Raw genomic sequence first — 25,761 nt, 5'->3', positions numbered from 1 at the left:
CCTTTGATTGGGTCATTTTCTTTCAAACCACCAGAGGAACATATTTCTGAAAAGTTTAAGAAAATGCCCTATTTACTTTACATAGCAAATAGGTTAAACACCGCCCCCCACTCCCTACAATTTCATTTAAGGGTTTAAATGTATTTTCCAAGCCCCCACAAATACCAAAGGGTAAAACCAACCATAACACACAATCAGAAAGTTTGTTTACTGTGGTCGTATTGTGTACAATTCATTTATGAACACTAAAACATGTATGCAAAACAGTCTCTGAGCAATAAAGCCCTGCCCCCTTTTGTCCTGACAGCCCTTATTTAGCTCTAGCTTGGTGTGATGGCCTCCTCTACCCTACCAGCCTTTTGTCTGGCCAAGCACACATGTGGGTAACTGAAATGTCATGAATTCCAGATGAGCGGATCCAAATTTGTGAGCTTAATCTATATGCTTATTAATTCCACTGCCCCACAGAGGTGGAAATGTGGTTCTGAGAGATGTTGGATATTGTGAATTTTCCTCATGCATTGAGAGGGCGGGAACATGTGCTAAATAACTGAGCCGACCCACTATAAAAACTCGTAACACTCAATAGCTCTTAAATTTTCATAATGGCCTTTTTACCTTTGGTGGTCTCATTAGCAGGCTTCAGCAATTGTACTTTGGGATTCTGTTGAACAGTGGAAGCATGAAGTAACACTGTCTTACAATTTCTTAAATGAGTTAATACCTGGGAGGTGTCCTTGCACCCTTTCATTCATCAACAGCATTTCTTTGTCTCTTAGCTTACATTAAGTGTATTTGAGATGACAAAAGAGGTTCTGGGGGAATAAGAAAATGTACTGGAGCGAGATTTACAAAAGCACTTAGTGAGTGTTAAATCCACCTCCAGGCTGATGGCAGGAATTGTGGGAGTAGTTGAGTTTGGTAGATGAGAAGTGATCCAGTGACCAGAGATGAAGCTGCAAGCACATGTGTGAAATAACCTGGAAAGACCGGGCCAGTTTGAAAACAAGCAGCAGGCTAATGAAGCTTTCAGAAAGGATCATTTAAGGGGTGTGCTTTGAAATGCTTCACTAAATTAATTGTAAGACCTAGTTATTCATTTGTCTGAGGTTGCCCTTTCTTTCTAGTTTTCTGCCTCAGAATATTGGTTCTGGTATTAGATATCTTCCTAGCGGTATAATTTTGAGTGAATTCTATATCTTGGTGGTTTTGTCATCTGGTGAATTAGGATGGTAAAAGTATATATTTGAAAATGTTGTATGAATTAAATGTGATGATTCTTATAAAGAATACAAAGAACGTGCTGCTTGGATTTGGTGCTATTAATTTATGGATGCTTCTCCTTCTACACACTTTTGAAAATCAGTTTTCAGTTGACATAATAATTGTGCATGTTTATTATGTGTTATGGTATGTAATAACCAAATTAGGATAATTGGCATTTTCCACTCAGCTACTTAGCATTCATTTATGTGGGGAAGTTTTGAACTCCACCTTATGACTAGTTCTTCATAAAATATATAATAAATTGCCAACTCTAGCTTCTGTTGTGTATTTATTTATTTAGTATTTATTTATCAATTTAACTGTATTTTGATATCTGGGATGGTTCATTTGAATTGTTAACTTGATGAGATCTAGACTCACCTGGGAGATGGGCCTGTGGGCAATCTTGTGGAGACTGATTTTGATTAGTTTGACTAAAGTGGCAAGACTCACCCACAAAGGGTGCCACCATTCCTTGGCTAAGATACTGGACTGTATGAAAAGGACAAAGTGAACCGAACATAAGCATTCATTGCTTTTTGTTTTTTGACTGCAGATGCAATATAACCAGCTGCCTCAAGCTCCTGTTGCTGTGATTCATCTTCCAGGATGGACTATGAACTCAACCTGTAAGCTGAAGTAAGACTTTTCTCCCTTAAGTTGCTTCTGTTAGGGTATTTTAATTACACCAACAAGAAAAGTAAGTAAGACAGTAGCCATTGTTCTATCTCCCACACTATCCCTCCTTCTCTCTGCTTTTCTTATCCTCTATGGACAACTACTCTACCTTCCATGTCCATAAAACAGACCTTTTAGCTTCCACATATAGGTGAGAACTTGGGGGATTTGTTCCTGGCTTAGTTACTTCACCAAAGGTCATCCAGCTCCATATGGTATTTCTACTCTAAAGCAAATAATGTGATGCATTTTAAAGTGTTTAGCATGATTCACCTCTCCCAACCATCTTTTGAATTAGGCAGAGCAAATTTTCTTAACAGCTTGTTTTAGTCAGGGTAGTATAGACCACAGTAACAAAAAATCCTTCTAAAACATTAGGGGCTCAAATTAGCCAATGTTTTTCCATTACTCATGAAATAATCCATGGACAGATTTTGGGCTAGAGGGTAGCTGTCTTCCACAGGAAGATACTGGAGTGTGCTTTGCTCCACCATCTTCACTGTGTGCACATCCAGGTTTCCCTTATGACATACAGGCAGCTGATAGGAGTAAAGAAATAACTCGACCACTGCTTGGCCTGGAGATGGCACACATCACTTCTGCTTGTATTGTCCTAGCTAGGAATGACAGACTCATGACTATGCCTAGGATCAAGGAATACAAACTGTGAGTATGAAGAACAGATTCATGGTAAGCAGCTAGCAGTGTCTGGCACACATGTATTTAAGAGAATGAAACTAAGCTCTAGGGAAGCAAAAGCGACTTGCTTCATATGGATGAAGTATTTGTAGCCACTTCCAACATGCTAGGATACAGTAGACACCCTAGCTAGAATTATAATAGGGGTTGGTGGAGCAGGTATGTTATTAGGTATGATATGTTATTAGATGTAGTGGCTTAGGTAATAGCTCCTGGAATTTCCAAGTTGGTAACTTAATACCTAGAGTCTTATTTAGAGGTGGGGTCTTTGGGAAGTGTATTAATTACTTTTCTATTATGTTGATAAAAATACCATGACCAAAACCATCATGGAGAAGAAAGTTTGTTTTGGCTTATTATTCCATAGGGAGAGTCCAAAGTAGCAGGGGAGGCATGGCAGCAGGAACAGGAAACTGAGTGGTCACATCTCCATTGGACACAGGAAGCAGAGAGGACAGGAAGTGGGGTAGAGCTCTGTAAAGCCTGCCTCCAGTGATGTGCTCTCTCCATCAAAGCTCCCTGTTTTAAAGTGTCTGTGACTTTCCCAAACAGGGCCACTAAATGTTCAAATACCCGCCAATAAAGGACATGTTTCGTTCAAACTACAGCTGGAGGGGATCAGGATTGTATGAGGTTGAGCACCCCACCCTGGGATGGAATTATAATAGCTTAATAAGTCAAGGAGGAGAAACTCCAACTAATTGCTTGCTTTGTAATGCCACATGATACTCTCTGACGTCAAGAGGCTCTTGCCAGGAGCTAACACTATGCCTTTGAACTCACCAGTTTTCAGAGCTGTAAGTTAAATAAACTTCTGTGCTTTAAATAAATTATCTAATCTGTGATGTTTAGTTATAGCATTGGAAAATGAACCAGCCTTGACATTTGCCCTGTGGGTGTCCTCAGGTGAGTTCTTTCTGGATTTTCAATGGGCTTCCTTTAGTCCTGGAATTTACCTTCCATTTTGGTTTCTTCACCCGACTTGTACCATCTAGTGGGTCGAAGGCCCAGCCAGGGGAGTTTGGTTCTCCACTAACAGAACAATAGCACCCCTATAGCTGCTATGGCTGTGAGCCTCCTGGCTGCAGGCTCAGGGAGAAAACCTTGAATCAATTTGTCTCCTGGAGGCTGAGCGGTTGGCTGCCTGCCCTTCACAACTTGTGAAAATGAACACTTGCCTCTGGGGGGCGAAGCCAGAGCTGGGGGTGATTCCTGCCCCGTGAGCCTCTCCATTGGTTTGGGGAGATGGCAGTGTCACAGTTTTGGGGTAGAAAGCAGTAATGCTGAGTGTTCAGTTTCTTCCTTCTTACCTGAAATGTTCCAGAAGTCACATTTGAAATTTGCTGCAATTTTGCCTAGATTTTTTTTTTTTTTTCCTCACCAGACTCAAGAACTCTCCGAAAGTTATTCCTTTGGGACAAGAGCTTCCAAAGTCTATGGCCCCCTCCCTGTCATGAGGGGTGATTAAAACCCAGGTCACACATGCTTCAGATCTGCAGTGGAAGGTCTCCCTTCCACCCTGGCCCAGGGCTGATTGGACTAGCCCACAAGTTTTGTTTGACTTGACATGAAAGCTGGTTGAAGTTAAGCAGGAGACATGTTTTTGTTTCTTTAATAAATAAAGGTAGGGACCCTGTACATGAATAAAAGGAAAAGTCACTCCCTTGAGGTTTTTATGCATCCAAAAATAGTCCCAAGACTCGCCAAGGCCAATGCAGACAGAATTTCCATGGAAAGGTCGGTGGTGAGGAAGAGGTGCTGCCAGGGGGTGTGCAAACACACAGCAGTCCTCTCCCCCCACCCCTTCCTGTCTCGGGCGCTGGAGTTGAGAAAACAGGTTTCTGAAATTGAGTTCATTTTCTGGTTTGAGACACAATCAGTGGCAGCAGTAAGATTTGTTTGTCATGGGATTCAGCTTGCAGGGATGCAGGGGCTGGGAAAACGGTTCACCCTCCGCACTGGAGTGGGTGGGGAGGGCGAGGAGGGCAACGCAGCCCTGTCCACCACTAAGGGCCATGCTTATAAAGAGAAAAGAGAGGAAAATGACAGTGAACATGAATGTTTTCTAAGTCCTTTTTGTTTTGTGTGTATGTGTTCATGTGTGTGCACACGTGTGTGTGCAGGTATAAGCACGCATCTGAGTTTGTGCCTGTGGAGGCCAGAGGTAGATGTCAGGTGTCCTCAGTTGCTCCCACCTTATTATGATGATCAGCAACAAGGGTTTCTCTCTAAATCTGGAGCTTGCCGGTCCTGGGTTGCAGGCTGGCCAGCAAGCCCCTAGACCTCTATCTATCCAGACTGGGATTATAGGCATGTAGTATTGGGACAGCCTTTCTGTGTGGGTGCTGGGGATCTGAACTCAGCATGAAGCACCTCACTGACTGAGTCATCTTCCTGGTTGCCCAAGTCCATTCTAAAGAAGTTCCTCGATCTGGGAGACATGGTGTGGAGAGACGAGGGGTTGTAGTCTCTCGTGCTGAACATCACTGGCTCGGAGGCTGACAGGGCACTTGAGGAGTTTGCCTTGCTCACCTAGAGCCATGGCCAGCTTGCTTCTTAGGGAGATGAGCTTTCTGAAGTGCTCATGTTGGTCTGTCTAGGCCACTTTACTGCGTCCTGGGTTTGGGGGAATCTACTAGAAATGGGATAAAAACAGTAACAACAACAACAACAACAACAACAACAACAACAACAAACTTAAAAATTTCACTGGCCTCGGTGGGTTGCTCTGAAGTTTCTACAGCTTGTACAGAACTGGAAGGAGGAAAGCTTCAGGAAAGCAGATTTTAAAAGGAAGGGGGAAGGTGGTAATAAAAGCCTTTAGTTATTAGAATTCTGCTCTGCTCGGGATGCAGCACATGGTTGCTTTAAAATGTCTTTTTATGTGAAAGAAACTGTTTTTCCTTAAATCCAGGGGACTTTGCAAAAGGTGTCTGGAGGCCAAATGAGAAAAGACCCCAGGGCATTCTCACTGAACACAGGATTGAGAGAGATGGCCTGAGAGATGACCAGCTGGCAAGCCCTTGCCGGGCAAGGCTGAGTTCAGTCCCTGGAATCCACTGCATCAGGAAGAAAACTGACTCCTGAGAGTATGCTCACACATAATAATGATAATGAATAAACTAAAAATCAGAGAACCACAGAAGCAAGATCTCATTCCTGCCATCTCAAGATCAAATTGATTTTTCTCAGGTGCCCTAATGGTTAACTCATGACATGTGGGTGGGTTGATGGGAGTGGGTTGTTGGCTTCAACACATCACTCATCAGAAGCCTACCAATATGTCCCAGTTTGAAAAACAGAAGAAGTAGATGAGAGTGGAGAGTTTCTTGTGCATTTTATCTTAACATACACTATTCTGTGGGCCAAATAGTTGTGACGGGCATGGGACATCTGGGGTACTTATAAGGGGCCAGGAGAGGCTGCGATGGGTGTCCTTCAGTCCTCACAGATGTACTGTAGCTGAGTTTGGCTCTTCATGCAGAAATGCTGCTTCAGGGAGACGTCGCTGGGACCTGAGCCTTTCTTCAGAAATTCTGCAGTCCTACCTGGGAAGGCGCTCAAGTGTACAAGCAGAAGAAGCCGAAGTCTGTCAGGGCAGTTCTTCAGATGACACTGGCCAGAACATAGAAAAAACCCATTTGCTGTGAAAAATAATGTCAGCCAAATTTTCCTCCTAGAGTTTTCAAGGAAACCATTGTTTAACAAAGCTCATGCTCTGTTAAAAATTTCAAACAAAACTCTAATCACTGTAACTCAAATTATTTTTCATTAAGCTCACACACTGCAAAGGCAAATTCTCTCTGGGCCACACCACACGTGCTTACTCTTGCACTCAGAGATTCTGCAAAAATATCAGTTTTTCCATATTTCTAGTGATGACCTTCCTTGTTCACTTGTAGCTGCGTGTGTACTTGATTAGCTCGTCCTGTGTTGTGGGTTTTGCTCTTCAATCTTTCAGATACTTGGTTTGCTAGAGGAGTATGGTGTTGCTGATGGAAGAAGCATTTTACCATGTCAGTTCAAGAAATCAAGTCTGCTTGTGGATTCTTGTTTTTGTGATAGGAAAACATCTGGGTAAACGGCAAAATAATCACTTTATAATGGAGATCGTGTTTCATGAGTCTTTGTGTTTGCAGACTTTAGTGCGTGTGGGTACCTGCTGTACAGAGCAATGCTCCCGTCTCTGGTCACACCCTTACTGTCTAGCTTTCAGTCACAGGAGTACAAACATCAGCAAACAAACTCCTCTTCACTGTGTGTTGGCTCTTTGTGATCAGTTCTTCTGCTTTCATGTTAACCTGCACAACTGCCTTTCTCACTGGATGTGACTCACTTGTTTGCTCTGTCCTTAGGAGGAGTCTCTTCCATTCCTGGTGACAATTTCTGTTATTTTTAGACTGCTCTGCCTACATCTTTTATAAGCAGACTATGAACAGTTGCATGCTTTGCAGTATATCTGGACTTCCAGAGGCAGAAACTTAGCTGAGAAGAGGCACTCTCCATCTTAATAAGAATACAGCTATCACCTGTTGCTATGGTGTGGTGTGGTGTGGTGTGGTATAGTGTGTGTGTGTGTGTGTGTGTGTGTGTGTGTGTGTGTGTGTGTGTGTGTGTGTGTGTGTGTGTAGTGTGTATGTGTGTGTGGTGTAGTGTGTGTATGTGTGTGTGTGTGTGTGTGGTGTGTGTGTGTGTGTGGTGTGTGTGTGTGGTGTAGTGTGTGGTGTGTGTGTGTGTGTGTGTGTGGTGTGTGGTGTGTGTGTGTGTGTGGTGTGTGTGTGTGTGTGTGTGTGGTGTAGTGTGTGCATGTATGTGTGTGTGTGTGGTGTGTGTGGTGTGTGTGTGTGTGTGTGTGTGTGTGTGTGTGTGTGTGTGGTGTGTGTGGTGTCATATGTTACAAACTTGCTCCTCACTGTGGTAATGTGAAGACTTGGAGCCTGGAGGAAGGTGGGTAGGTCACTAGGGGTTCTGCTGTTGGATGCAGTTAATCTGATTCTCTCGGAACCATTTTTAATTCTCTTGAGGGTTTTTTTTTTATTTTTATTTTTTTATTTTTATGAAAGAGCAAGACTAGCTACTTGTTCTCTGGCTTCCTGTGTCTCCATGTGACTGCTTTCTTTGTGCTAACTCCCACCATAACATCATCTTAATGTGATATAACTAAGGGTCCCTTCACCAGAGTAGAGCTAAGGTCCACACTGTGACTTTGAACCTCTCAAACTGTGATCTAGATATACTGCCTGTCTCTCTAAGTTCTTAGCCCCAAGTATTTTAATATAGCAGCATAAAATGGACCAATACAACTGCTTTGTCACTAATGTGTCAGGATGGCCAAGTGGTCTAAGGCATCAGACTGAGCTCAGTTTCCTTGTAGTGCAACTAATTTGCCACCTAATTATTTCTCAGCACGATCATTATTTCATTCAACTGACAACTATTGCCCATGGTTACCTTTACCACCTTTCTTCAGAACCTCTTAGTCCGTCCACTTTCCACTGTGGTTCAGTCAAATTATAATACACACATGTCCAGTGTCACTCCTGACTCAATACTGTCCCCCGTATTCACTGTCTTTAGGAAGAGGTCCAAATTTCCTAGCTTAGTGCCTAACTACCTTGTGAGATCATCTCTGTCATTTTTACTTCACTGTATATCCTTGTAAAATATGAACCATGTCCCCATTCCATTGTACAGCTATATGACAAGCTGTGCCCTTTCCCTGTGTGGTTTTGCTTATGTTATTCCCACCTCAGATGACACAAGCCTTTGAAAACAGCCCCTGTTCATTGGAGCAGAAAATCAACTTGTAAAATTATGTTGGTTGTTTATAGAAGTGTCACAAAGGCAGAAGAATTCGGTCGGAGGCTGAGTTCTAAACCACTTTTCCAAACTGGTGGATTGCAGTCCCATTGCTGAGGCCCTCCATTGATGCCTGCCTTGTCCCGCTTTTACCCAGGGTCCCAGGCTGCTTTGATAGCGGTGTAAAATGCCAGCAGTGACATGCTCTGTGTTCCTTTGTGCTGTTAGCTCCTGATTGATGACACAAGCAAGCATCTGATGCCCAATCACATACACACATGTCATCCTCAGGAGGGACAGAGGTCCAGGACTCGTCTACAGCAAGAAGATCCTCCAAAGGCAGCCCGAGAAGCTCAAAGCATGGCAACTGCCCCTTGTAAGCCCCCAGCCCACTGATGATTCTGTAGCCATCTGACACCCCTGCCTTCCTAATCTGCAGTCCTCCACCCGACTGTGGTTGTTTTTTTCCTTAAGGAAGTCTTTCTTGGCTCCCAGGGACTTGTCTTGATTTTTTTGGGTATATTTATACCTGTAATTTGTGACATTTTGTTGTGCACTTGTTAGGAACCCATGTCTGCCCTCATTGGTAAAGTCCCCCAGGGTAGGTACAGCAGCATCTCAGGTGTCTGTAGCCTCACAGTGTGTGGCAGTGTTGGGCTTTTCAAATATGCTTGGTAAAGTAATTTATCTTCTCAGCTGTAAACTGAACTGTACTATGGGGGGTTACATAGGAGTCAGTGAGATGGACAAAAATAAACTCGTTTTCTCTTCTTTTCGATAAATAACGGAAACAGGGACAACCCTTTTCTTCCTTTTTCTACCTTAACCCTTACTTATTTCTCCTCAAAATTTAGTTTCTGCTGGTTGTCACTATTCCCCTTCTTTGCCCACGGTCTGAGGAACCCAGACCTACTGGTTTATAAACGATGGCCCTTCCAGGCCAAAGGGAAGCATGGGGACACTTGATACTGCATAGACAAATGCAGAGACCTTTTGGAAAATATGTACAGCTTTGATTCAGTTTTATTATACAAGGAATCAAATTTGGTGTCTTTAGAGCAGGTCTAACAGATCAGTGCCCTGGCCCTTGAGCCCCCTGGCTAAGACGTACACACATTTTTAAGATGAGCATAAACACAGCTCACATTGGTCATGCTGCAGCCTGAGTAGATGGATTTGTGCTTCAGCAGACAGTTGGTCCCTGGGTGGAAATATGGGCCCAGAGCCAGGAGACCCCAGTTTAATTTCCAGTTAAGTCATCTCTGTTTATTCCTTACAAAATACATATTTAAAAAAATCAAAATTAAAACGTCATGCTTAAAACACTCTACAGTAAACAGAGGTCTGAGAAGAGGGACCACTGCCAGCATCACTTTCTGAGAAAGCTGCATTCAATTTAAAGTTTATTTTATTCCTGGGTACAGAATGGTGCTCAGAGAGCTACAGAAGTCACCACACATCTGGGCAGGACTGAGCAGATGTTTCTCAACCTTCTCACTGGCAGGGAATGCTCCAGGATGGGGCGACATAGCTTTAGGCATTGATGGACAGGGCACTGGAAGCAGCCATGTATCTACAACCCCTTCCTTGCTGCTGCGGCCAGCAAGTCCTGTGCATTTGCCTCTGAAACATCTTGTGGGTCTCTCTCATCTCCATCCTGGTTGCTTTCCCCTCTCCTGTTCCATAGTCTTGTTTGCATCTTCTCTTGCTTTTCGACAGTTTCCCATCCTCTCCCGGCTTCAGCTCCACAGGTGGCTCCTTTTCTGCTTTGAGAATGAAGGTGGAAGCCTAGTCTAGCCTCAGCCCCTCTGATCCCATCTAGTTCTCCACCCTGGTCAGGCAGCCACCTTATCCTGCACTCTGGGTGGGCGTGGGGCAGCCACGCTGGACCGTCGGTTACATGCCTTACACCATGCACCTTCTAAGGCCCCTCCTGCTCTTCTCTCTGACTGGTCTTCTGAATAAGTTCAAGCCCGTCCCATGAGTCTCAGTCAGAGGTCCTTGGAGGACCTTTGTCACCTCAGCCCAGTGGGCCCTTTGTTTCATGTGCTCACAACACTGTCAGAACCTTCTCCTGCCTTAGCATCACTTAATCTCACACATTTATTCTATGATTATGGGGATAATCCTGCCCCCATTAATGACAATGGAAACCTGTAGTGAGAGTTTACTTCTATGGGCAATTTCTGAGTTGTGTTACTATAGTAAACATTTCTATTCTCACAAAATGGAGTAAGTACACTTTCTTATTAGACACCCGAGGACTTCAGTAATTTGCCCACAACCTCATGAGCAACGCAGACTGACTTCAGTGTGTACATGCCATTCATTTTGATGCCATTGTACATTCTGCTATTGAGTATAGTTTTCATCTCCACTCAAAGCCTCATGTTGTGGAAGGCTTGGTCCCTGGGTTGGTATTATTGGGGTGGTGGTGTGGACCTTTAAGAAGTGCTTCCTAGTGGTAGGTTCTTAGATCACTGAGTGAGTGCCCTCAAGATTTTGGTATTCTAGTCAACCCCAGCCTTCCTCCCATTGCTCCTACCTCAAGATGGGACTATTTGCTTCCAGGATATTTGCCTCCTGGGAGTCCTGTCCTTGTCATTTGCCATGAAAACCTCTCCACAAGCCAGACCCATGGGATCAACTAGATCTGGACCCTGAAACTCCAAAGTTGTGATGCAAATAAGCCTCATTGTCTTCATATCTCTTCAGGTGTTTCACTGTGGTAGTGAAAAGCTAATATAACCCTCTTCAAGGTCAAGGTTTCGTGTGTGTGTGTGTGTGTGTGTGTGTGTGTGTGTGTGTGTGTGTGTGACATTTTTCTATTCTGTGAAATTTTACTACCATATATATTGTTATGATGGGCATCATACTGATTGCCCCAAACACCCTGAAACACATCCCTCTGGAACCCTTGGATATATTACAGTGCAGGAGAGTTAGGGAAGTACAAGAACATTCTTCTGTCTTAGCATTTATCATCACTTAACCTCCCTGTAAGCAGACAGGGAAAGTGAGAGCAGGCTCCTGGAGGAGGCTTCTTGTCCTCAGAAGACTTGGAGAGGACAAGTAGTGAGAAGGTACAGGGACAGGTCTCTAAACAGGGCCACTATGGGAAAGGGAAGGACACAGGGACACCCAACCTGGAATCCCTTTAGTGAGAGCCTGGCTTAGGGCTCCTCGCATCCTGGAAAGAGCTGTTACTTTCTCTCTCTGCAGCTTGCTCTTCTGTGTTTCTTGGGCATTCATTCTTTTTCTGTCCCCCAGAACAAGCCTGGCAATGTCCTAGATGACCACCAGCACCCCTGGCATGGCATACATGGCAAGAGGTGAAAGCTGTATGTGGAATTACGGTTGCTGAAGCACTGATGGGACATGAGGAGGTGACCTGGATTGACTGGGTGGGGTGGATCCAATATAATCGGGTCTCCCAAGCACAGGAGGCAGGTGTGAGAGTGTGCTAGACATCGTGTCACAAAGACTTGCATGCACATTGGTGGTTTTGATGATGGAGGAAGGAGTCTTGAGGTAAAGAATGTGGGCAGTTTTGAAGAGCTGGAAAAGGCAAGGAGACAGTTTTCCCAACTGCCTTCAGGTGGAAGTCAGCCCCTTCAGGACACCCTGGCTCCAGTCCAGTGACTCATATCAGACTTCTGATTCACTGAACTGTAAGATAATAAGTTCTCTTTTAATCTACTAAATTAGTGGCAGCTTATAATAATAATAATAGAAAACAAATTCAATTCTATATGTATGTGTTTGTATGTATATACATGTGTATATTGTATGCATTTCCATGTCTTATATACATAAAAAGATTAAAGGTTTCACCATACAAGAGCCGAATACCTCTCCCCTACAAGGAATGTTGCCTTGTGGGGAATACATGTGCTGGATCACATGAGCAAGAACTACCTGCGCTGTAGGAATCAGCACTGCCTTTGGCTTTTCTTACTCCACTGCCTCCCATTCCTGGCATAATGCCTGGCAGATAGAGGGCATCCAGTGAATATCTGTTGAATGAATGAATGGCAATGGACTTGAATTAAGGACTATAATCCTACATCTGGAAAATAAAAGGATTCAAAGATTCTACGTTAGGAAGTGATTGAATCAACATTTTGAGCAACTGAGCTGTAGATGGTGAGTAGTGAATCACCAGACATTGCCAGTTTCTGAAAGTATCACTTGATGAAGCAGATTGAGTAGAAGGGGGCTGGAAGTGCTGGCTCTAGGGTGTGTTGTAAGGGGTATTGGTCATGTGTCTCTAGGCTATGTGAGGTGTTAGTAATAGTTAGATGAAGGAGTCTCACATCTATAGAAACAGAACCCAAATCTACTCTGACCTGTATGACAGGTCTAGGATAATCGGTAGTCAAACCTCCCACGCACACTGTCTTTGCAAAACACATGCTGAGCTGGTACTCTCTTTCCTATTTTGCCCATGAGAAGCCTCATAGAGGTCAAGTGTCTTGCACAAAACTCCATTTTTCTAGGATTTGGAGAGGTATTTCAGTGTTTACTATGCAAGCTTGAGGACCTGAGGTCAGCTCCCCAGTGCCCACATGAGAAGCTGGGTGTAGGAATATACACCTGTAAACCCAGTACTGGAAGGCAGAGGCAGGCAGTCCCTGGGCTTGCTGACCAACTTGGGGAGCTCAAGGTTCAGTGAGAGAGACTCTGTCTCAAAATATAAGGTGGAGAACAATTGAAGAAAACATGACATCAACCTATACTTTCCACAATGCTTATACATGTGCATATGAATATATATATTTACACACATGCATATTTCTGTACATTTGAGACCTAGAGAAGGAATGAATTTCTGTTTATTATTGTTTTTGTTTTGGCTTATTGCAAATCTTTAAGATTTGAATTTAACCAAGTCATTTTAAAGTCTTAGGTAGAGCCAAGCAGTTTCAAAGACAAACATTTTTTTCTTTCATTTGCCAAATGCCTGTTTAGTTTTCCAAGACCTGGGTGCTGGTCTCCCAGTCTTTGCTGGAGAACCCACATCACACGTGCTTTTCTGGCAACCTCCCCAGCTCTTAGGAAGGTGCAGGCTCTTCCTGGGGGCCTGCTCTGTGTCTGTGTCATGGTGATGATGGGAAGCCTAAACTCCATTAGGTGACGGACATGCTGGCTTTGTTCTGCCTGAGCACTGGCTAGTCAGCACATTCCTTTCTGACCCTCCTGGAGATCTGGGGCAGGCAGATAGAAGCACCCTTTTGGGTTGAAGGCAGAAAGACAGAGCATGGAATGTGCCAAGCCCTCTATTTCTGTGCCAACTGGGACTAGCATGGAGGCTATTGGAAGTAGGGCAAGGGCTTTTAGGGATGTGGCCAAGATGGGGGCCAGGGCATAGCACAGTACAGAAGACCTTTGGGGGAGTAAGTTCTCAGGCACATGTGAGGGATGGTCTCAGAGCCATGCTTGGCAAAGTCCGCCATTCACTTGATCTTACCACATAGCAGCGCTGATCTCCAGGGCCCATGCATAGCTAACAAAGAACACTTGTCTGGCATTCACTTTTCCAAATAACTTTCCTGTGTAAGATCTCAAGATGGTGAGTCTTAAGGGGGTCTGGCCCAACATCTCCATGGTTATTTCATTTCCATATTTTAGCAGTCATTGATTTCAGTGCCCACTACATGCAATGATAACAGCACACAAAAACATGTGGATTATATTTTCCATTTGACATATTTTTTTTACCTCCATTATCTAATTTTATCCTCATATCCAAACTATGAGATGGGATCCTATGCACTCATTTTTAGAGGGACAAATTAAGACGCAGTGGTTCATTGAGTGGTGGATAATGACAGTATGACCGACCATGGTCTGTCACTGTCTTAAGTGCTTATTCTCATTTGACACTCAGTGCACTGAGGCTTGGCATTGTTAGCATTACTCTTGATTTGCTGATGTAAAAACTTAAAACCAAGTGGCTACCAATGTTCATGGAACTTGTAAGAAAAACTGAGGCTTTGAAAACAGGTTGTGCCCAACATATGAACCATAGCCCTGTAGTATTGTTCAACACCACACATTTCTTTCCTCTTCACAGTGCTACAGTTTGATGCCTTGTGATCTTAGAGATGCAGAGGATAACGACACTGCTGCAGCTTCCAGTCTAGACGGGAAAGTGGTTCCCAGGGCAGAAAGTGATAGGTGACAGGAGTCAGGAAGAGCTCTGGAGCACCTCAAAGGATGGCCTACATGATGTAGACCCCGCAGTAGTCACCACGCTCTGTCTCATTCATCCGGAGCTTACTGGCCTGTGCAGCCCTGGTTTCTCTAGAATGGAGATGCTCTTATAGGTATTTTGGCTTGGCTATTTTTGAATTTATATTTGGGGCTTGAGACCATGATATAAAACACACACACACACACACACACACACACACACACACACACACACACACACAAACAAACAGGGGTCATAGGCAAGCAAACTGCCCAAAGGAGCTTCCCAAACTTTATTGCACAGGAGGCTATACTACTACCTACAGTTGGAGACTCCCTCAGCCTTGGATTTTCCTAGCTCATTTCTCACCAACTGGAAAAGTCATCTTTTGCTCCCTCTGCTGGGTGAATTCTATTTCCTCTGACCCCCCCAGCAACATTCCTGGTTTCTTCCCTAGCCCCGTAGAACCTTAAGCACTGCCTCCCCTTGGCCATCACTTTCTAGACTGCATTGCTGTGTATAACTCTGATGCTTATCTTTTGATACATGTTGTTTGGCATGTACTTGTGTAACTCTGGGTTGGTTTAAATTAACTAGGGGAACATTTCTGCAAAACACTGTCTTCTGGACACGACAGGGCCATTGTGCCCATGAATTCATAACAGCTGTTGTTGCCAGCATAAGATCTGCAGAAGACCCAGCCAGCATGGAGAGGTATGGGTCTTGGGACACCCCACACAGAGTGAGGAACTGTTGGCAGTTAACGGCTACTTAGGGAGGGAGAGCCAGTTTTTTGCAGCTGAGTAGCCTGTGGTAGATTCCTCATCCTCCAGTGGATGGCCCCCTACACCCTTTCACATATGGGAAGCACTGATTGAACATGAAATTGGGAAGGAGATGCATGCGTGTGTGTGTGTGTGTGTGTGTGTGTGTGTGTGTGTGTGTGTGTGTGTGTTTGTGTGTTTGTCTGTGTGTCTGTGTCTGTGTGTAGGGATGTCTAAGGAGAGTTGGAGGGGGGAAGCTGGGTGTGGATATAATCCAAACATGTTGTGTTTGTATATACAATTACCAACGAATAAATATAAATAAAAAATGCAGTTCACAATTGGTTTGAAAAGCATTTGTCATTTGAAATGTATTGAGTTTCTTGGACATCTGATTAGCATCGCTGGCATCCTTTTTCCAGAATCTCAGCAGTTTGGCTGGTATTTATCTGGTATATATCTTTCCTTGTGTTAGTCCTGACGAACTCCCCATGTCCTGCATTTGGATTCTGTCTCCTCTTTCCTTGCCACCCAAGTCCACATTGTTCCTATCACAGAGGAAACTCCTAGACCCCCAGCCAATCGGGACCTAACAAAAGTATTAAAGAATAATCATTTATGTAGTACAGCCATTAAACTCAGCAAGGAATTCCTCAAAACTTGCTAGAGAATTTGCTTGGCTTTTTTATATGTGGGTGTCTTATTTAATGTTCTATTGCTGTGAAGAGACACCATGGCTAAAGAAACTTAGAAAGCATTTGATTGGGAGCTTTCTTACAGTTTCAGAGAGTTAGTCCATGGCATGGTGATGGAGCAGCAGCTGAGGACTTGCATCTGATCCACAGGCAAGAGGCAGAGAACAAGAAACTGTGCTTGGCATGGGCCTTTGAAATCTCAAGGTCCGCCCTCTGGTGACACACCCCTTCAACAAGGCCACACCTCCTAATCCTTCCTAAATAGTCTATCAACTGGGGACCAAACATTCAACATGTGAGCCCGTGGGTGCGTTCTCATTCACACCCCACAGTGAATAATTAGTTCACTAATGTTGGTGTCACACTGATAATGTTCCTAGAGAGCCTTGTTTTGGATCTTACAACAAGAAGGCAATTATATGGGTGCATGGCTACATACAACAAAACCTTCCAGTGTTCTGTTTCCCTCACCACACTGTTCACCTTCATGGAGTGCCTGTGTCAGTTGTTGTTTCCACAGTGTTTCTTCCATAGAAAACCTTCTTCTGAGGGTCAGGAACCCACATCATGCTGTTCTACATTCTCAGTCCAGGTCTAGTGCCTAGAAAGTTCTGTATGCCCAGTAAATGCTATGGTATAGAAAAAGCCAATCAATGTTTCTGATCTGTTTACAAAATGAGTGGTAACTCCCACCATGAAGGCGTTACTATCTATTTGTGTTTCTAAGCATCAGTATTTAGCTTGGCTCATGCAGTCAAAACTGTAGGTTGTATTCTTCTTCTCTGTGGAAATCCTACATTCTTCCTCTCCTCCAAGCATGTGAGAGTGAGACTATGTAGCACATTGAAGTGGTATATTCTTTTCACTCATAATAATTTGAATAACAAACACATATCACTTCCTGTGTATCAGGTACTATTATAAGACAGTGTACATGTCACCATAACAACTCTGTGGACTTTTCATTTGCAAAGATCCTGTCTTTCTAAGGGAGAGGGCTGGAATTTAAACCTGGGGATGGAGCCAAAGGCCAGGTGCTCAGCAGCCATGCTCTATGTGCTTGTGAGTACCTGTTTGCTGAGTGCCTCTGTGAAAGATGCTCTCACCTTTCAGAAGGACAGAAGGGCCAGCTTTATTTTTCAGTTGAGGAATCAGAAGACCAAGGTCATGCCACCAGTAAGAGAAAACCCCAAGTTTAGAGTGAATCCCTTATTCTTCCATCATCTCAAGTGCCTGGGTGCAAATTATGTAACTCCAAGTTTTCAAAAGTGCTAAATCCTGGGGGCTGTTTTGGGTTAGTCTTCTCACTGCAGGCCTGAGTCTTGAGAGAGAGAGAGAGAGAGAGAGAGAGAGAGAGAGAGAGAGAGAGAGAGAGTTCTGCAGTTTTGTGTGCTCCATTTTCTGGTGACAACCCTGGGTTTTATGTGTTTAAGTCAGAGATCTGGATGCCTTAGCTTTCCTTCAGTGTTGTTAGATGGGCACACATGTCCCACTATCAAGAAAGATAAAACTCACAGCGCTGCTGGACTTGATGACCTTAAGGCCATGTTTCTGCTTCCTATATGCCCTTCCGTATCATCCCATTTCTACCATATTTGACAGTTGTGTGGGCTTGACTGTAGTTGTGTGACTTTCCTGGGTAGATGTGGACAGGGGAGTGAAAACTGACCATGGAAACATTCTTATCTAAGTCCAGCTTGGTGAACCAATTAGTGTTGGGGTGACCATGAAAGCTGTGTTCCTGGGATTCCTTGACCAGTCTGTAAGTAGCTCTGCTGAAGCGCCTCTCCCCCCAGTCACTACTGACCACTTATATAGCTTCCAGAAGTGACCCCTTCTATCTGTAATGCTTGTGCGAGTTCTCATAACCTTTAATGAGTTTTGTGAGCCCAGCCTCTTCTCTCCACAAGGGAGTGATTCAGCCTAGAGGTAACAGCCACGTAACAAATGTTTTTGTTTGTTTTCTTCTTTTCTTTCTCTCCCTCCCTCCCTCCCTCCCTCCCTCTCTCCTTCCCTCCCTCCCTCTCTCCCTCCGTCCCTCTCTCCCTCCCTCCCTCCCTCCCTCCCTCCCTCTCTCCTTCCCTCCCTCCCTCCCTCCCTCTCTCCCTCTCTCTTTTCCTTTCTTTCCCCCTGCTTCTCTTCCTCCTCCTCCTTCTTTTACAGAAAAGTTAGATTTTATTGAAGCCTTCTTACTTGATTCCAAAGACGTGAGGGTATTTATTATAGGGCTACATGGTTCTGGGCACAGTGTTAGGTCTGTGGGACATGGTAGTTGCATGCAAATCATCAGTTAAACCCCACCCAGCTTTTAGAGCATTATACAACTACTGGGAGTGAACATAAAGTCATTAAGGAAAACAATACAAAGAAAGAACACACAGTTCTCTGCTGCCAACAAAATACATCTGCTCTGTGTGATGGCCTTTAAACAATGCTGAGCACAGTTCTTGTCAAGCGTTGGGTGCTTATTTGCAGCTCTTCCGTGGTTCAGGTGGAAGTCCAGCCGGAAGTGAGACTGCTTTCTTTGGGGCCAGAGACCTAGGAGACTGGCGGCTTTACAAGGACTTTCACCATTGTGCTTGGCCATAGCCACCTATTACCTGGGTTTGGGCATCCCAGGATTCCATTTCCTTTCTGCTGGCTTTTCTTTTGAAAAATCACAATGTTGTCTCCCTAAGTTAAAGGATAAAACTTTTTCCTTTTTTGGATGTACTACGAAACCAGCACACAGTTATTCATCTGGTTTAATTTAAAATGCAAAAATCTTTGGAAAATAGGTATTTTCAAACCAAGTGCTTTGGTCTGCTGCTCTGGTTCTCATTAGCTTGGTTGAAGCCCTTGATGATATGTCGGAGCTGCTTAAACACCAGCTCACACTTCTGCCTTCAGGTGTTTGTAAACCCACTGCTGTCCCAGAGGGCCCGGCTGGCCCGTGGCATCCTAATGGCACTGCACTGAAACCTGGTGTTCCCCGCGCGCTGTCCGGTGACTTTTCTGAAAGGAATTTAGTTGTTTAATGTGATGTTTTGGTGACCTCTGCCCACTCTGCTGAAGCGCGGGGTAGAGGAGGCAGTTTTTAGGGTCTGGGTGTGCCCTCTAACCCTAGCACGAAGCCTCTTGTGCCACCATCTCCTGCGCCCTCTACTGTGCTGGCTTCTCCAGTCAGAGAGACTGTCACTGGAGTTTCGTTGTGTGTGAGTCTTTCAGGAACAGTTTTGGCTGAAGCTAGAGTCTTTCTAGCCTGGTAGAAATGCATTACATATGACCAAACCACATGCCATTCCTATACCAATGTTACACATGAGATGCATGGCACAAAAAGACATTCCTTTGTTGTGTAAAACTGCCTGTTGACTCTAAGATATCCCTTATCTATAGTGTGCCAAGTGCATTGTGCATTTACTGCTGTTCTTAGGAATTCCTTAAAGAGGAATTCAGGAAACCTGGCAATCTTCTCTATGGTTTCTCAGGGGAAAAATGGTATAGCTCAGAGTTACAGTCACTGGAATATCTAAGTTCCAAGCCTGGGCTAGTGTGTGTGTGTGTGTGTGTGTGTGTGTGTGTGTGTGTGTGTGTGTGAGAGAGAGAGAGAGAGAGAGAGAGAGAGAGAGAGAGAGAGAGAGATCTTGCATTTCTTCCCTGAGCATGTAGGTAGAAGTTCTACTGTGCTTGCATTTCTTGGGGATACATGAACAAACATCTTTTTACCTCAGACATGGTGAAGACAGCAGGCCAAAGAAACTTCTTCCCCCAAATGTGACTTGGGACCAGTGAGTTTTCTGGGGCTACTTATCAGAGCATGGGTGACGCAAAGGCAGAAGTCTACCACAGCATGGGTGATGACTCATGGATGCTACAGCCCTGGAGTCCTTTGCACCATTTGGAGGCAGCTCTGTGGGAGGGTCTCTTTTTCACAAGTGATCATTACTGCTTACGTAACCCAGGGGACAGAAACCTGGTGGTTTTTGAAAGTTTTGCATGCTCCTTGAATCTCATGAGCTTTTGGTATCGTGTGTGCCTTCCTCTTCCTTCAAAGAGGGAATGCTTCCTTTGCAGAAATTCACTGCACAACAGCTGCTCACATGGAAATTTCTATCCCTTGGCTGTTCCAAAGTGTATTCCCCAGAGAAGGCCTGTTTGCAAAGCCTCTGCTTGCAGCCTCTTTGAGAAGAGCCGGTCGGACCACAGATGAGCCTTTCAACAGCCTTTCTTCCCCTTTGACAGGTATGAGGGTAGGGCTTTGAACCTCAGTGTCCTTCCAGTATTTTCCCACACTGCTATCTGAAGCCAGGAAGGCAGTCTCAACTGTCCTTCCTGATTTTGGCATCTTGGTTTTGCTTATGGTCCATATTTAAAACCTCTTCCCATCTATGTTAAAAGGATTCTCTATTTTTTTTTATTGTTTGAAAATTTTATACATGCATAAATTTGTTTTGATCAAATCCATTCCCATCCTCTCCCCTCCACTTTCTGTCCAAACCTCCCTGTTTGCCCCTCCCAACTTTATGTGCCCTTAAAAAAACATTGAGTATATTCAGTGCTGCCTGTATTTGCATGGATGCATGGACAGAGGGCAATTTACTGGTTTGTGGGTGACTTCTCAGGAACGCATTCCTGAAGAAACTGACTCTCCCTCCTCCAGCAGCTATCAAGTGCCAACACTCCTCAAATTGGGGCGGGACTTTATGAGCCTTCCCTCCCTGTTCATGCTGAGATTTTAGATGCCTGGGTCTTGTGCAGGTTTTGTGCAGTCATGGCCTCTGTGAGTTCAAGTGTTCAATGACCCTGTCAGGTCTGGAAAACACTGCTTCACTGTAGATACTCTTTACATCTGGCTCTGATAATCTTTATACTTCCACTTCCAAGAGAATCCCTGAGCCTGGGTGGAGGTGCAATACAGATGTCCCACTTAGAGATGAGAATGCCACAGCCTTATTCTCTGCACACTGAGCAGTTGCGGGTCTCTGTATTAATTGCTATCACCTGCAAAAATACCTCTGATGAAAGTTAAAACATACCCTAGTTCATACAAACAAGATAAGAACTTAGGGGCAGTTTACTGCTATGTCCATTTAGCACAATAATTGTCATAGGTTCTTCCATAAGGCCTATTACCTAGTAAGCCATGAGTTCCATTTTGTAATGTGAGCTTTAAATCCAACCAGAGAGTGGTTACTTCTATGACACTAATGGCACTGTTACATAACTGGACATATCTTGACAGGTTAGTTGTTATAGCTTACAAGTTCAAAGCTGGATAACACTGTTAATGACTTCTCTCACCCAGGAGCATGTACAGAGCCTTCTAGCTATCCAGGAGGGATGAAATTTCCAGGTTTGTATCAGCTTGACATGCAATGTTAATTTTGGTTTATTTTTCTTGGTCTGGATTACTTCATTTGGAATGACTATTTCCAGCTCCATCCATTTACTTGGAAATTTTACAATTTCATTTCTCTTTACAGCTGACTAATATTCCATTGTGTGTGTATACTGTACTTTTACTCCATTAATGGATTGATGGATATCTATGTTGTTTCTAATTCTTGGCTATTGTGAATAGAGCAGTAATGAATATAGATGAGTAAGCATTTTTGTAGCAGGACATAGAGTTATTTGGGAACATGCCCAGGAGTAGTCTAGCTAGAATATATGTCTTATAGCTTGCTTTCTATTGCTGTGATAAATACCACGACCAAAGGCAACTTGGAAAGGAAAGAAATTATTTCAATTTATACTTCCAGAAAACATTGCTTTGCTGGGAGAAGTCAGAGCAGGAGGAACTCAAGGTAGGAGACTAGAGGCAGGAACCTAAGCAGAAACCATGGAGAAACATTGCTGACTGGCCCACTCCCTCTGGGTTATGCCCAGTCTGTCCGTCTTCCACACTGACGTCTGCAGTGATTGCACCAGTAGTGAATAACTGTCCCCCTTTCCCACATCCATGTTTGTATTTGTTATCATTTTTTGAGGGGGTCTTAGACATTCTGACTGGGTAGGATGAGATCACAAAGTAGTTTCAACTTGTATTTCCATGACGTCTAAGGATATTGAACATTAAAACAAAACAAAACATTTCTTGCCCATTTGTATTTCTTGAGAACTATCCATTTAATTCCATGTCACATTTTTTAAAACATTTATTATTATTATTATTTATCCCAACCAAAGTTTCCTCTCCCTTCCCTCTTCCAAATTTCTTCCCCACCCCTCCCCTCTACCCTCCCTCTACTCCTCCACTGTTTCTCTTCAGATACACTTGGGCCTCCCATGTCATGCCAGCCATCGCACATCAAGTTGCAGGCAACTCAGTAGGAGAAAAGGGTCCCCAGAGCATGTGTCAGAGTCAGAGACAGCCCTGATCTCACTGTTAGGAGTTCTACAAAAAGACCAAGTCACACAGTTGTAACATAGGTGCAGAGGGCCTAGGTTGATACCATGCAGGCTCCCCGGTTGTCAGTTCAGTCTCTGTGAGCTCATATGAGCCCAGGTTAGTCTGTGGATTTTGTTTGTGTGTTTTTTTGTTTTTGTTTTTGTTTTTAATGTGGTGCCCTTGACCCCTCTGGCCTACAATCCTCCCTTCCCCTCTTCCATAGGATTCTCCAAGCTCCACTAAATGTTTGGCTGTGGGTCTCTGCATCTGTTTCCATCAGTTGCTGGGTGAAGGCTCTCTGCTGACAGTTGGGCTAGGCAGAGATCTATGAGAATAACAGAATATCATTAGGAACCATTTCATTGCCTTTTTCCCCAGTAGTGTTCTGTTCTGTCCTTGGCCTCTGAGCTGTCCAGCCTCTGGGTCCTGGCCCTCAGGGGTGGGCTCCCTCTCATGGTATAGGTCTCAAGCTGAGCCAGTCATTAGTGGGTCACTCCCACAATTTCTGTGACATGTTTACCCCAGCACATCTTCTGGGCAGGACAAACTGTAGGTCAAAGGGTTTATGGCTGGGTTTGTGTCCCAGTCCCCCCCCCTCCCCCCCCAGAAGTCTTGTCTGGTTACAGGGGATGGCTGATTCAGGCTCCGAATCTCCCATTGCTAGGAGTCTTAGCCAGGGTCACCCTTTGTATTCCTGGGAGTTTCCATTGCACTAGGTTTCTAGCTTATCCCAGGCTGTCCCCAGATTATAGTTGTCTCTCCTGGTACTCTCTCTCCATCCTCCCCAACCTGAACTCTCCTGTTCCCATCCCAATTTCCCCTTCCATCCCTGCCCCCATCCATTGGCAATATCCAATCTATTTCCTATTTACAGTGAGATTCATGCGTCCCCTTGCTTGAGTCCTTCTTGTTGCTTAGTTTCTCTGGGTTTGTGGGTTGTAGCATTTTCCTCCTTTGTTTTATGGCTAATATCTACTTATGAGCAAGTACATATCATGTTTGTCTTTCTTGGTCTGAGTTACCTTACTCAAGATGATCTTTTCTAGTCAATCCATTTTCAGAAAACTTCCAAATGTCATTGTTTTTAACAGCTCAGAAATACTGCATTGTGTAAATGAACCACATTTTAAAAAATCCATTCTTTGGGTTAGGTATGTTTCCCGTTTCTGGCTATTATGAATAAAGCTGCTATGAACATAGTTGTGCAAATGTCTATGTGGTATGATTGAGCATACTTTGGGTATATGCCCAAGAGTGGTATAGCTGGGCCTTGAGGTAGATCAATTCCCAATTTTCTGAAAAACTTCCATATTGATTTCCAAAGTGGCTGTACAAGTCTGCACTCCCACCAGCAGTGGAGGAGAGTTCCTCTTGCTCCACATCCTCTCCAGCATGAGCTGTCACTTGTGTTTTTGCGTAGCCATTCTGACAGGTGTAAAATTGAATCTCAGAGTCGTGTTAATTTGCATTTACCTGATGGCTAAGGCTATTGAACATTTCTTCAAGTGATTCTCGGCCATTTGAGATTCCTCTGTTGAGAATTCTCTGTTCAGATATTTGGTTTGCTGATGTCTAGTTTCTTTATATATATATATATATGCTGCTATTTTGTCCTTTTGACAATGTCCTTAGGCTTTTGGAAGCTTTTCAGTTTCATGAGGTCCCAGCTATTAGTTGTTGATCTTACTGTCTGCACTATTGGTGTTCTGTTCAGGAAGTAGTCTCCTGTGTCAAGCACCATTCATTGAAAATGGTTTCTTTTTTCCATTGTGTAGTTTGGGCTTCTTTGTCAAAAATCAGGTGTTCATAGGTGTGTGGATTTACATCAGGGTCTTCAGTTCCATTCCATTGATTGACCTATCTGTTTTTATGCTAATACCATGTGGTTTTTATTGCGATTGCTCTGTAGTAGACCTTGAGCTCATGAATGATGATACTTCTAGCAGTTCTTTTATTGTACAAGATTGTTTTAGCTGTCCTGGGTTTTTTGTTTTTCCATATGAAGTTGAGTATTGCTCTTTTAAGGTCAGTAAAGAATTGTAGGGCTGGACAGTGGTGGCACATACCTTTAATCCCAGCACTTGGGAGGCAAAGGCAGGTGGATCTTTATGAGTTTGAGGCCAGCCTAGCCTGGTCTACAAAGCAAGTTCCAGGAAAGGCACGAAACTACACAGAGAAATATTGTCTCAAAAAAAACAAAAAACAAAAAACAAACAATAAAAAATAATTGTGATGAGATTTTGAAGGGGATTTCTTCGAATCTGAATGTGTAGATTGCTTTTATAGGACATTTTTACTATGCTAATCGTACTGATCCATGAGCATGGAAGATCTTTCTATCTTCTGTAGCTTCTCTAATTTCTTCAGAGACTCAAAGTCCTTGTCATACAGGTCTTTCACTTGCTTGTTGGAGTTACATTAAGATATTTTATATTATTTGTGACTATTGTAAAGGGTGTTGTTTCCTTGATTTCTTTCTCAGCCTGTTTATCATTTGTTTATAGAAAAAGTTCTAATTTTTTTGAGTTAATTTTGTATTCAGTCACATTCCTAAAGGTGCTTATCAGCTGTACGAGTTCTCTGGTAGAATTCTTGGAATGACTTATGCATACTATTATATTATCTGCAGATAGCGATACTTTGACTTCTTCCTTTCCAAATTGTATCCCCTGGATTCCCTTAAGTTGTCTTATTGCTCTAGTTTAAACTTTAAGTGCTGTATTGAATAGATATGGAGAGAGTGAGCAGCCTTGTCTTGTTCCTGATTTTAGTGGAATTGCTTTAAGTTTCTCTCTATTTAATTTGATTTTGTCATGCTCCATTTTTAAATAATTGTGTTGTTTGCTTTCTTAATGTTTAGTTTTCTTTTGTTTTTAGTTCTTTGTATATTCTAGACACAAAGTCTTTGTCAGAGGTATAGATATTAAAGATATTTATCCATTCTGCATGCTTCCTTTTCCCTCAAATGATGGTGTCCTTTGCCTTACAGAAGCTTTTTAGTTTCATGACATCCCGTTTATCAGTTGTTGGTTTTTATTGCCTGTACTATCACAGTCCTGTTCAGAAAGTCCTGTGCCTACAATTAATTTCAAATGTATAGCCTACTTTCTCCTCTAACAGATTCAGGGTATCAGTTCTTATCTTGATCTCCTTGATCTATTAGAAGATGATAAGGATCTAATTTAATCATCTATATGCAGCCATCCAGTTTGACCAGCACCATTTATTGAACATGCTGTTTTTTCTCTAATGTGTATTTTTGTCATATTTATCAAAAATCAGGTGGCCATA

The sequence above is a fragment of the Onychomys torridus genome, chromosome 2 (assembly GCF_903995425.1).
Source record: "Onychomys torridus chromosome 2, mOncTor1.1, whole genome shotgun sequence".
NCBI lineage: Eukaryota > Metazoa > Chordata > Mammalia > Rodentia > Cricetidae > Onychomys > Onychomys torridus.
Note: the sequence above shows the minus strand (reverse complement) of the source record.